This window comes from Sabethes cyaneus, chromosome 1 (assembly GCF_943734655.1).
Source record: "Sabethes cyaneus chromosome 1, idSabCyanKW18_F2, whole genome shotgun sequence".
In the NCBI taxonomy this organism is placed as follows: Eukaryota; Metazoa; Arthropoda; class Insecta; order Diptera; family Culicidae; genus Sabethes; species Sabethes cyaneus.
The window spans coordinates 70149002-70158156 of record NC_071353.1 but is presented as its reverse complement, the minus strand read 5'-3'; positions in this window follow the sequence as shown (position 1 = coordinate 70158156).

The window sequence follows — 9155 nt, the reverse complement described above, 5'->3', positions numbered from 1 at the left end:
TATTCCCGTGCTCCCAGTTTATTTTAAATGTATATCAATGTAACACACGGTACATGAAGAAACGAATGATTACAAGCATGGATACATGCTACTAACACTACCATGAGGCTTACGTAGTCCTGCGTTACCTATATACGCGGTCGTGTCTTGTGCACAACCCCTCTGATTTTTAACGGTATATAGGTTTTGATGGCATATGATACAGATTGGCATAAAACATAAGAAAACATAAATAATTTGGTTTTTGTTACTGTATAAATGTCAAAAAAAATTTTTTTATTGTTTAATAAGTCCGGTCAATACACTCAACCCCCGCTAATATGAAAAACAGCTCGTTCAGATTGGGCGAGTTCATTTTTAATCTGAATACAGTGGACCCCCGTTCGTTTGAACGATTCCTCATGCAAACTAACGGGGTTACTTGTTAATTTGAACAACTGCTAACCCGAAATATGCTGAAACCTGTGTGAACTGGCCGCCCTACTCTTTGTTATTGTTTTGGTGGTTTGTTTTAGTTGGCAGTTGCAAGTGCGGATATTGCATTTTCCGATCGGATTTCTATCTAAATCGTTAGAAAAACGAAATGTAAAATCGATTAAACACGCTAGGTCAGTATAAACAAATCGTGTTTATGTGCATTGTCTGCATAAACAAATGATGTCATGTTGAGAATGACATTTGAACCATTTTTAATTTGCACGTCGTGCAAACCAACGGGGTTCAAATTAAAAAGTGTTCAGATTAAAAATGGTCAAGCGAACGGGGGTCCACGATATTTGGTAACTTTATTCATTTTCACACACGTGCAAGACGCGCACCCTATGAACTTGTTGTTTTGATTTGACGAAAACAAACATTTTGAAAACATTTCAAACATGCGCGAATTCTAAAGGTTCGATTTTTATAAGACGAAATTGGCTCGGCAGTTTCGACTAAAATGGTCTATTTTGAATGCTGGAGAGAGGTAAGTTGCATATGAGCTATATTGCCAAAGCTCCTGAGCAAGAGGAAACGCATTAAGATTTTTTGCTTTTTTGACGTAGGACTACGTCTTACGGCAAGTTTTGAGATAGGGTGTCATTCCAAAAAATCGAAAAATGCGAGCGTCACGAAAAATGAAAGGTTTTGAGCGCTAATAGCTCAGCGGTTTTCCGATCGAGTTTCAATATTCTTACACCAATCTATCGGAAAATCTTCTAAGAATTGACCCAAATGAAGAAAAGTATAGATTCTTGATGTTGAACTATTGAAAAATTGAAAATAATGAACCTATGTTTTACCAGAATTCTCGATTTGTGATTGGTTGGAAGATTCTTTACGATGATCTAAACCTATACCAATTTGATATCTGTGGTTGGGAAGTAAGCCAAAACAAGTGACAAAGTTTCCTCATTTCAACAAGATTTCTTAACACCGCGGTTAAACCTAGACCATTTTGATGTCCTTGCTTGGGAAGTATGCCAGAAAGAGTGACAAAGCCCACCCGTACAAACAAATTTCTTACGAACGCGTCTGTGTTAGATAAGTGTGCCAGAAAAAAACGACACAAGTTCGTTGTCCCAACAGATCGCAAATTCTTTACAGCTAGTGATGTCCGTTAATCGTTCGAATAATTCAACTAATCGAATAACACTTGGAATATTCGACTAATTTTTAATCGAATACTGCCAGCACGAGTAGTTGAATTAATCGAATAGTTCAATGAGTACGAGTAATGCCCGTATAATGCTCGTTAATCGTCCATAATCGTTCGATTAATCGAATTAATCAAGGAAATATTCGAATATTTTTAATCGAATACCACTGACACGAATAGTTGAATTAATCGATTAGTGCAGATAACGCTCACCGATTAATCGGTAATCGAATAATTGAAAATTTCGGACATCACTATTTACAGCGAGACGATTAAACCTCGGCGAATTTGCTATCTGTGTTGGAAAAATGTACTACAGCTGTAGTGTTCGGTTATAATACGACTCTGTATGAATACGCATGCTTGCCGTTCCATTAGAAGTGTAGTGAAAAGATGTGCTGTTGATAAAATAGGATTGAATTGGTAAAATCCCTTCAACGTGGGGAACCATGGGTAATAAAAACAATCTTTAATTTCAGTAAGGTAGCAGGAAAGCAATAGTTTGTGTTCTTGATTTTGTTAAATTGTTTTCAAATGTACAATCTTTTGAGAATTGATTGTATGCAATGTTACTACTTTGATAAATGTTACATACAACGCATATAGCATGTATATATGTTGCATATAGCATGTATACATGAAGAATCGAATGATTACAAGCATGAATTGGCATAAAACACCTATATATGCGGTCGTGTCTTGTACACAACCCCTCTGATTTTTTTTAATTTACCGGTCAACTTTAACGTCAATTGTGTGTGACGCTTGATCGGTTTTTAATGTGAACGCATTCATACCACCGGGGTACAGATTAAAACTGTTCAGATTAAAGAAGGTTATACCAACGGGGGTACACGGTATTTTAGACTACATGCCATCGAAAAACCATTCGCGACATAGATCATTACACGGGAGCTCCTAACCACACTTTTTTGACAGCACTTGGTGGTTTGTTTACGTGGTGTTAAATTTTGAATTGAGTTTTCTATCTTAGTCCGGCAGATAATGATAGAAATTTATAGTTTTTATCAACCCATCGACATCTCTATATCGAACTGCAGTAAACGTCAGCGACAACATGTCCGGGGCTCAAAATTTGACAGCGGGCCCAAATCAGATTGCTAGCAGTTGAGTGAAACGCAGTGCTGACATGCTATCTCATTTTCGCACACACGAGATGTTGGCGGCGAAAACATGGTTGTCTGTCGATGGGGTGGTTTTTATTGAAGAGAAAGTGCCTTACATGCATTTTACAGAAATTGATGCAGTAATCCTTCACGAAATTTCTAATCGAAACTGCTGGATGTGACAAAAACATGTAAACAAACCACCAAGTGGTGTCATTTGACGGCAAAATGACGTCATCGCAAAATGATCTATTCATGCCACATCCCTGGCACGAACGTCATTCTCATACATTTTTCTTGAAGCCGTTTGAGCCAGGCTTGCTGGCTCGATTTTGATAGCATCTGTAAGAATTACGCAATCATAGGGTTTTATGGTTCAGAAAATATGTTGCATGCAGGATGTAGATAATGAACGATGTTCGTTTTTTGTGATATCGGCAACATAAGATAGGAAAAATTCTGACTTTTGATAGTCTTATTTTTTACGATAAACAAAAAAAGGGAAACAACACGCTGCTTTCGTCATACTGCGCAGCATTAAATACAAGCGTTGTCTCGTTTAAATTTTGTTTCAAAATTTGTTGTCTACCTCTATTACTACCACTATCGGAGGCGGCTTCAGCTGACAACTGTCGTGACAGGGATCTGATTCATGCTTGTTTTCCTGATAGTTTGTGACAACCAGATCCCTGTCACGACAGTTGTCAGCTGAAGCCGCCTCCGATAGTGGTAGTAATAGAGGTAGACAACAAATTTTGAAACAAAATTTAAACGAGACAACGCTTGTATTTAATGCTGCGCAGTATGACGAAAGCAGCGTGTTGTTTCCCTTTTTTTGTTTATCGTAAAAAATAAGACTATCAAAAGTCAGAATTTTTCCTATCTTATGTTGCCGATATCACAAAAAACGAACATCGTTCATTATCTACATCCTGCATGCAACATATTTTCTGAACCATAAAACCCTATGATTGCGTAATTCTTACAGATGCTATCAAAATCGAGCCAGCAAGCCTGGCTCAAACGGCTTCAAGAAAAATGTATGAGAATGACGTTCGTGCCAGGGATGTGGTGACAACCTTCATTCAACGTTAACTACACGGAAAATTGAAAGTACCCAATATTAAGTTCCTTCAACCCAATTCGTAACATGCGTGCAGGAAGCCAATGTTAGGTATTCTCAATAAATCTAATATTAGGTAAAAGCATTCAAATACAATTTTGGGTTACAATTACAAAATGTTGAGTTTGTTCATCTGAACTGATTATTGAGTAAAATTTACGTCATGTTCAGTTCAAAATACTTACCATTAAGTAATACTCATAAACCATGCATTAGGTTAAATTTACTTACTGTTCGGTTAGAATTACCCAAAATCATGTAATGCTTTTGAACCATCCATTGAGTAAAATATACTTAATGCTGAGTTAAAATTATCCAACATTAAGTTTATGCTTGAAACTACATAATGGATTAAAATTACTCACAAATACGTAAATTGACGAACAACATTTCAAAAGGTCCAATGTGCAAATGAGAGATTCTCTTTGCGTCTCCTCTCTTACGCTTATTACAGCGGCATAAATGCACTTGAATGCGTCTATTTGGCATGAACCGATTTCTGGTGTTATTGGCTAGCTAATCCTTGAGAAAAATTGTGTTGAAATGCATTTATGCTGAATCTCTCATTTGCACATTGAACCTTCTGATATGTTGGCCGAGAATTGAAGGTAGAACTAACAAAAGGGCGTCGTCGCAAGCGTAAACAAATCGGGTTAGAGTTAATTTTCCTATGTTGATCCAGCAAAGAATAAGTCTCACCCGTTTTGATTACATTTGCGAAATTTACCCTTTTGTTAATTCCAAAATTCGTCTATTTGAGCCGTATTTCAACGTTTTGTTGTTGATTTTCTTCTATTACGCAACATTTGAATAATTGAAAATCTGGTCAAATAAACGATTTCGCTAGTACGTTATTTTAACATATACAGGTTATTGCGTTAGAACTCAAACTTGAGTTACTGGAATGAACAAGACAAGACTGTGAAAGAACTGATGGTAAAGATAAAAGGTCACTCATTCTAAAAGCATATTTAAATTTATTTTATACTAGCTGACCCGACAAATTTCGTATTGCCACAAATTAACCTGTGTTGTACATAAATCATGAATCTTGGATGATCTTTGTCACAATCTCGAGTTTTGCAAACCCCCCAGTGGGCGGCGCTTCCGACGGCGGGTCACCAGCAACACTCGCGACCGTCTCGTCCTGAATGATCTAGTGTTACTATAGATAGTTTTTTGTGGTCTTGTATTGACTAATGTTTTATGGAAGAGTCTCGAATTTCTCGAGTTCGATTAGTTTTTGAGTTTCGCAAAAATTTCTGTTTTATTTGTATGAGAGTCGATATCCCCCTACCACAGGGGTGAGAGGTCTCCAACTATCGTAAAATGAATTCAAGACTCTAAAATCTCCCACATGCCAAATTTGGTTCCATTTGCTTGATTAGTTCTCAAGTTATAAGGAAATTTGAATTTCATTTGTATGGGAGCTCCCCTCTTAAAAGGGGAAGGGGTCGTAATTCACCATAGAAAAAATTTCTGCCATCTAAAACTCCCACATGCCAAATTTGGTTCCATTTGATTGATTAGTGCTCGAGATAAGAGGAAATTTGCATTCCATTTGTATGGAAGCCCACCCTCTTAAAGGGGAGATGGGCCATAACTCGCTTTCTAAAGAAGAGAAGGGTCTCAATTCACCATAGAAAAAAATCTTGCGTCCAAAACCACTTACATGTCAAATTTGGTTCCATTTGCTTGATTAGTTCTCGAGTTATGAGGAAATTTGTATTTCGTTTGTATGAGAGCCCCCCCTCTTAAAAAGGTAAGGGGTCCCAATTCATCATAGAAAAAGTGGTTGCTTCCAGAAACACCCACATGCCAAATATGGTTCCATTTGCTTGATTAGTTCTCGAATTATGAGGAAATTTGTATTTTAATTGTGTAGAAGCACCCCCTCTTAAAGTTGGAAGGGGTCCTAATTCACCATAGAAAAAAATTTTGTCTCCAAAAACACCCACGTGCCAAATTTGGTTCCATTTGCTTGATTAGTTCTCGAGTTATGAGGAAATTTGTATTTCGTTTGTATAGGAGCCCCCCCCTCTTAAAGTTGGGAGGGGTCCTAATTCACCATAGAAAATATTCTTGCCCTCGAAAACTTTCACATGCCAAATTTGGTTTCATTTGCTTGATTAGCTCTCGAGTTATGAGGAAATTTGTATTTCATTTGTATAGGAGCCCCCCCTCCTAAAGTGAGGAGGGGTCCCAGTTCATCATAGAAAAATTTTTTGTCTCCAAAAACACCCACGTGTCAAATTTGGTTCCATTTGCTTGATTAGTTCTCGAGTTATGAGGAAAATTGTGTTTCTTTGGTACAGGAGCCCCCCTCTTAAAGTGGAGAGGGGTCCTAATTTACTATAGAAAATATTCTTGCCCTCGAAAACCTTCACATGCCAAATTTGGTTCCATTTGCTTGATTAGTTCTCGAGTTATGAGGAAATTTGTATGGAAGCCCCCCCTTTTAAAGAGGAGAGGAGTTATAATTCCCCTTATAAAGAGGGGAGGGGTCTCAATTTACCATAGAATAAATTCTTGTCACCGGAAACACCCACATGCCAAATTTTGTTCTATTTGCTTGATTAGTTGTCGAGTTATGCAGAAATTTGTGTTTCATTTGTATGGGAGCCCCCCCTCTTAGTGGGGGGAGGGGTTTCTAACCATCACTAAAACCTTTCCTGGCCCCAAAAAACCTCTACATTAGAGTGTCCCAAAATAGCACTATGTCAGAAAACCCGGGGGCTCACCCCTCAAATGATAGCTTAGGGTGTCACAACAAAACTTTTATATGACGTCAACATTGCTTGCCGCGATTTAGGGGTCGCACATTTGAGTTTTATGAAAAAATGGCATTTTTCAGGAGTTAATTCAGAAAAATATTTTTAGAAACGTTAAAGTAGGTGAAAAAAGGTACTTAACTATTTTTTTCACAATCATTGGGATCTGATACATTCATAAAAAAGTTATGGTGGCATGTCTGGAGTCATATTTGGTTACAAAAATTTATTGAATTTGGCAAAAATTTAAAATTTTCGAAATTTCATTTAAATAAACGTCAAAACAGGGTATCGAACAGTATCTCAGAGTAACATACGTATACTGTATAGATGGGAAATTTTATGACGAACAACTTTGCCGAAGAAAGTATGGACGTATCTTCAAATCTCGCTGAGGTATTCACGTTTTTTCTGAAGGCGGGACCAAACATATTTTCGCAATTTTCAAATTTTAGTAGTTCCACGTGAAAAAGGTAAATGATAAAACTTGAAGTATGTCTTCTAAACGTTACCTACGTGTTGAATAGGAAGAAATATGCACCTTCCACAGAATTTGGCACCATTTAGGCTCAAGAATCACTTTAAAAAAGGGCGTATTTATTTTAATAGGTACTATGCTTGAAAAATCGTATCTCCCGAAACTAGGGTTGCTCCAAAATGATGCCTAAGCGTGAGTTGCAGAAAATTGATTTTTCAACCTGAAAAAATAAACACTGAAATTTTTTTTTACCCTTTTTGTACTGTCAGTAGATGGTAGAATCAGCATGGTGTATTCAGACAAATATTAATTCTAGTAATATTTATTCTAGTTGCTAACATGGTAATATAACGCGGATAACATATGAAAACGGCACGTTTATAATAAAAATATAAAATATATTAAATTTTTTTTAAATATCTTAAATACGGCTGCATTTAGAAGCTAATTATTATTTTGAACACGTGTTGTCAAGCACATGTGAAGTTGTTCTTCAAATTCAAATTACATATATGTATAGCGAGAAATATAAGAATAATAATAAGAAATATAATAATAATCTTAGGTTACAAAATATTCATAAAAGTCGTTGTTCTACAAAATCCTTTGATAAATGGTGCACCATTTCAGAAAAAGTCTCAAAATGTATCAAATCACCAAAAAAATCGAGGTTACCATTTCCTGTATATTTTAATTTTACATTTTTTCCTGACTTTGGAGCATAGTGAATTTTTTTGCAGTTTTTATTTTTTCATGTTTAAAACTCAATTTTCAAAAACTCACGCTTAGGCTTCATTATGGAGCAAACCTAGTTTCAGGAGATACAATTTCTCAAACATAGTACCTATTAAAATAAATACGCCCTTTTTAGAAGGGATTCTTGAGCCGAAATGTTGCCAAATTTTTTGGAAGATGCATATTTCCTGTAATCAAAAACGTAAGTGACGTTTAGAGTAAACAGTTCAAGTTTTTTCATTTACCTCTTTCACGTGGAACTACTAAAATTTGAAAATTGCGAAAATATGTTTGGTCCCGCCTTCAGAAAAACGTGAATACCTCAGCGAGATTTGAAGATACGTCCATACTTTCTTCGGCAAAGTTGTTCGTCATAAAATTTCCCATCTATACAGTATACGTATGTTACTCTGAGATACTGTTCGATACCCTGTTTTGACGTTTATTTAAATGAAATTTCGAAAATTTTAAATTTTTGCCAAATTCAATAAATTTTTGTAACCAAATATGACTCCAGACATGCCACCATAACTTTTTTATGAATGTATCAGATCCCAATGATTGTGAAAAAAATAGTTAAGTACCTTGTTTCATCTATTATAACATTTCTAAAAATATTTTTTTGAATTTACTCCTGAAAAATGCCATTTTTTCATAAAACTCAAATGTGCGACCCCTAAATCGCGGCAACCAATGCTGACGTCATATAAAAGTTTTCTTGTGACACCCTAAGCTATCATTTGAGGGGTGAGCCCCCGGGTTTTCTGACATAGTGCTATTTTGGGACACTCTACTCTACATGCATATTTTCATGCCGATTGGTTCAGTAGTTTTCGATTCTATAAGGAACATACGGACAGACAGACAGACAGAAATCCTTCTTTATAGGTATAGATATGCACTAAAATTATTTAAACATTGGTCAGATTCACTATAGATAATAGTGTCACATAGATGAGCAAAGATGCATTCTTTTTATCCAAAAAACTCTTAAAAAGTGAATCCAAGAGAACAAGACGTCATTATATGCTAATATGAAATGTAATTGTAGTTTTTTCATTGCTAGTTCTGCGAAAAGGTGCATCCGCGTATCTCTATCTGTGTTTACTCCAATATATACAGGATTTAGTTACAGTTACAGGATTCAAATACAGTACATATATTTATTATTTAAAATAACTGCCTGGATGGCGCGTAGGCCGTCTACGGAATCTATAAGAATCAAAATGCCCACGAATTAACGCATACTCATTTCATAGCTGTTCATTTTTGATACAAGTCTCTG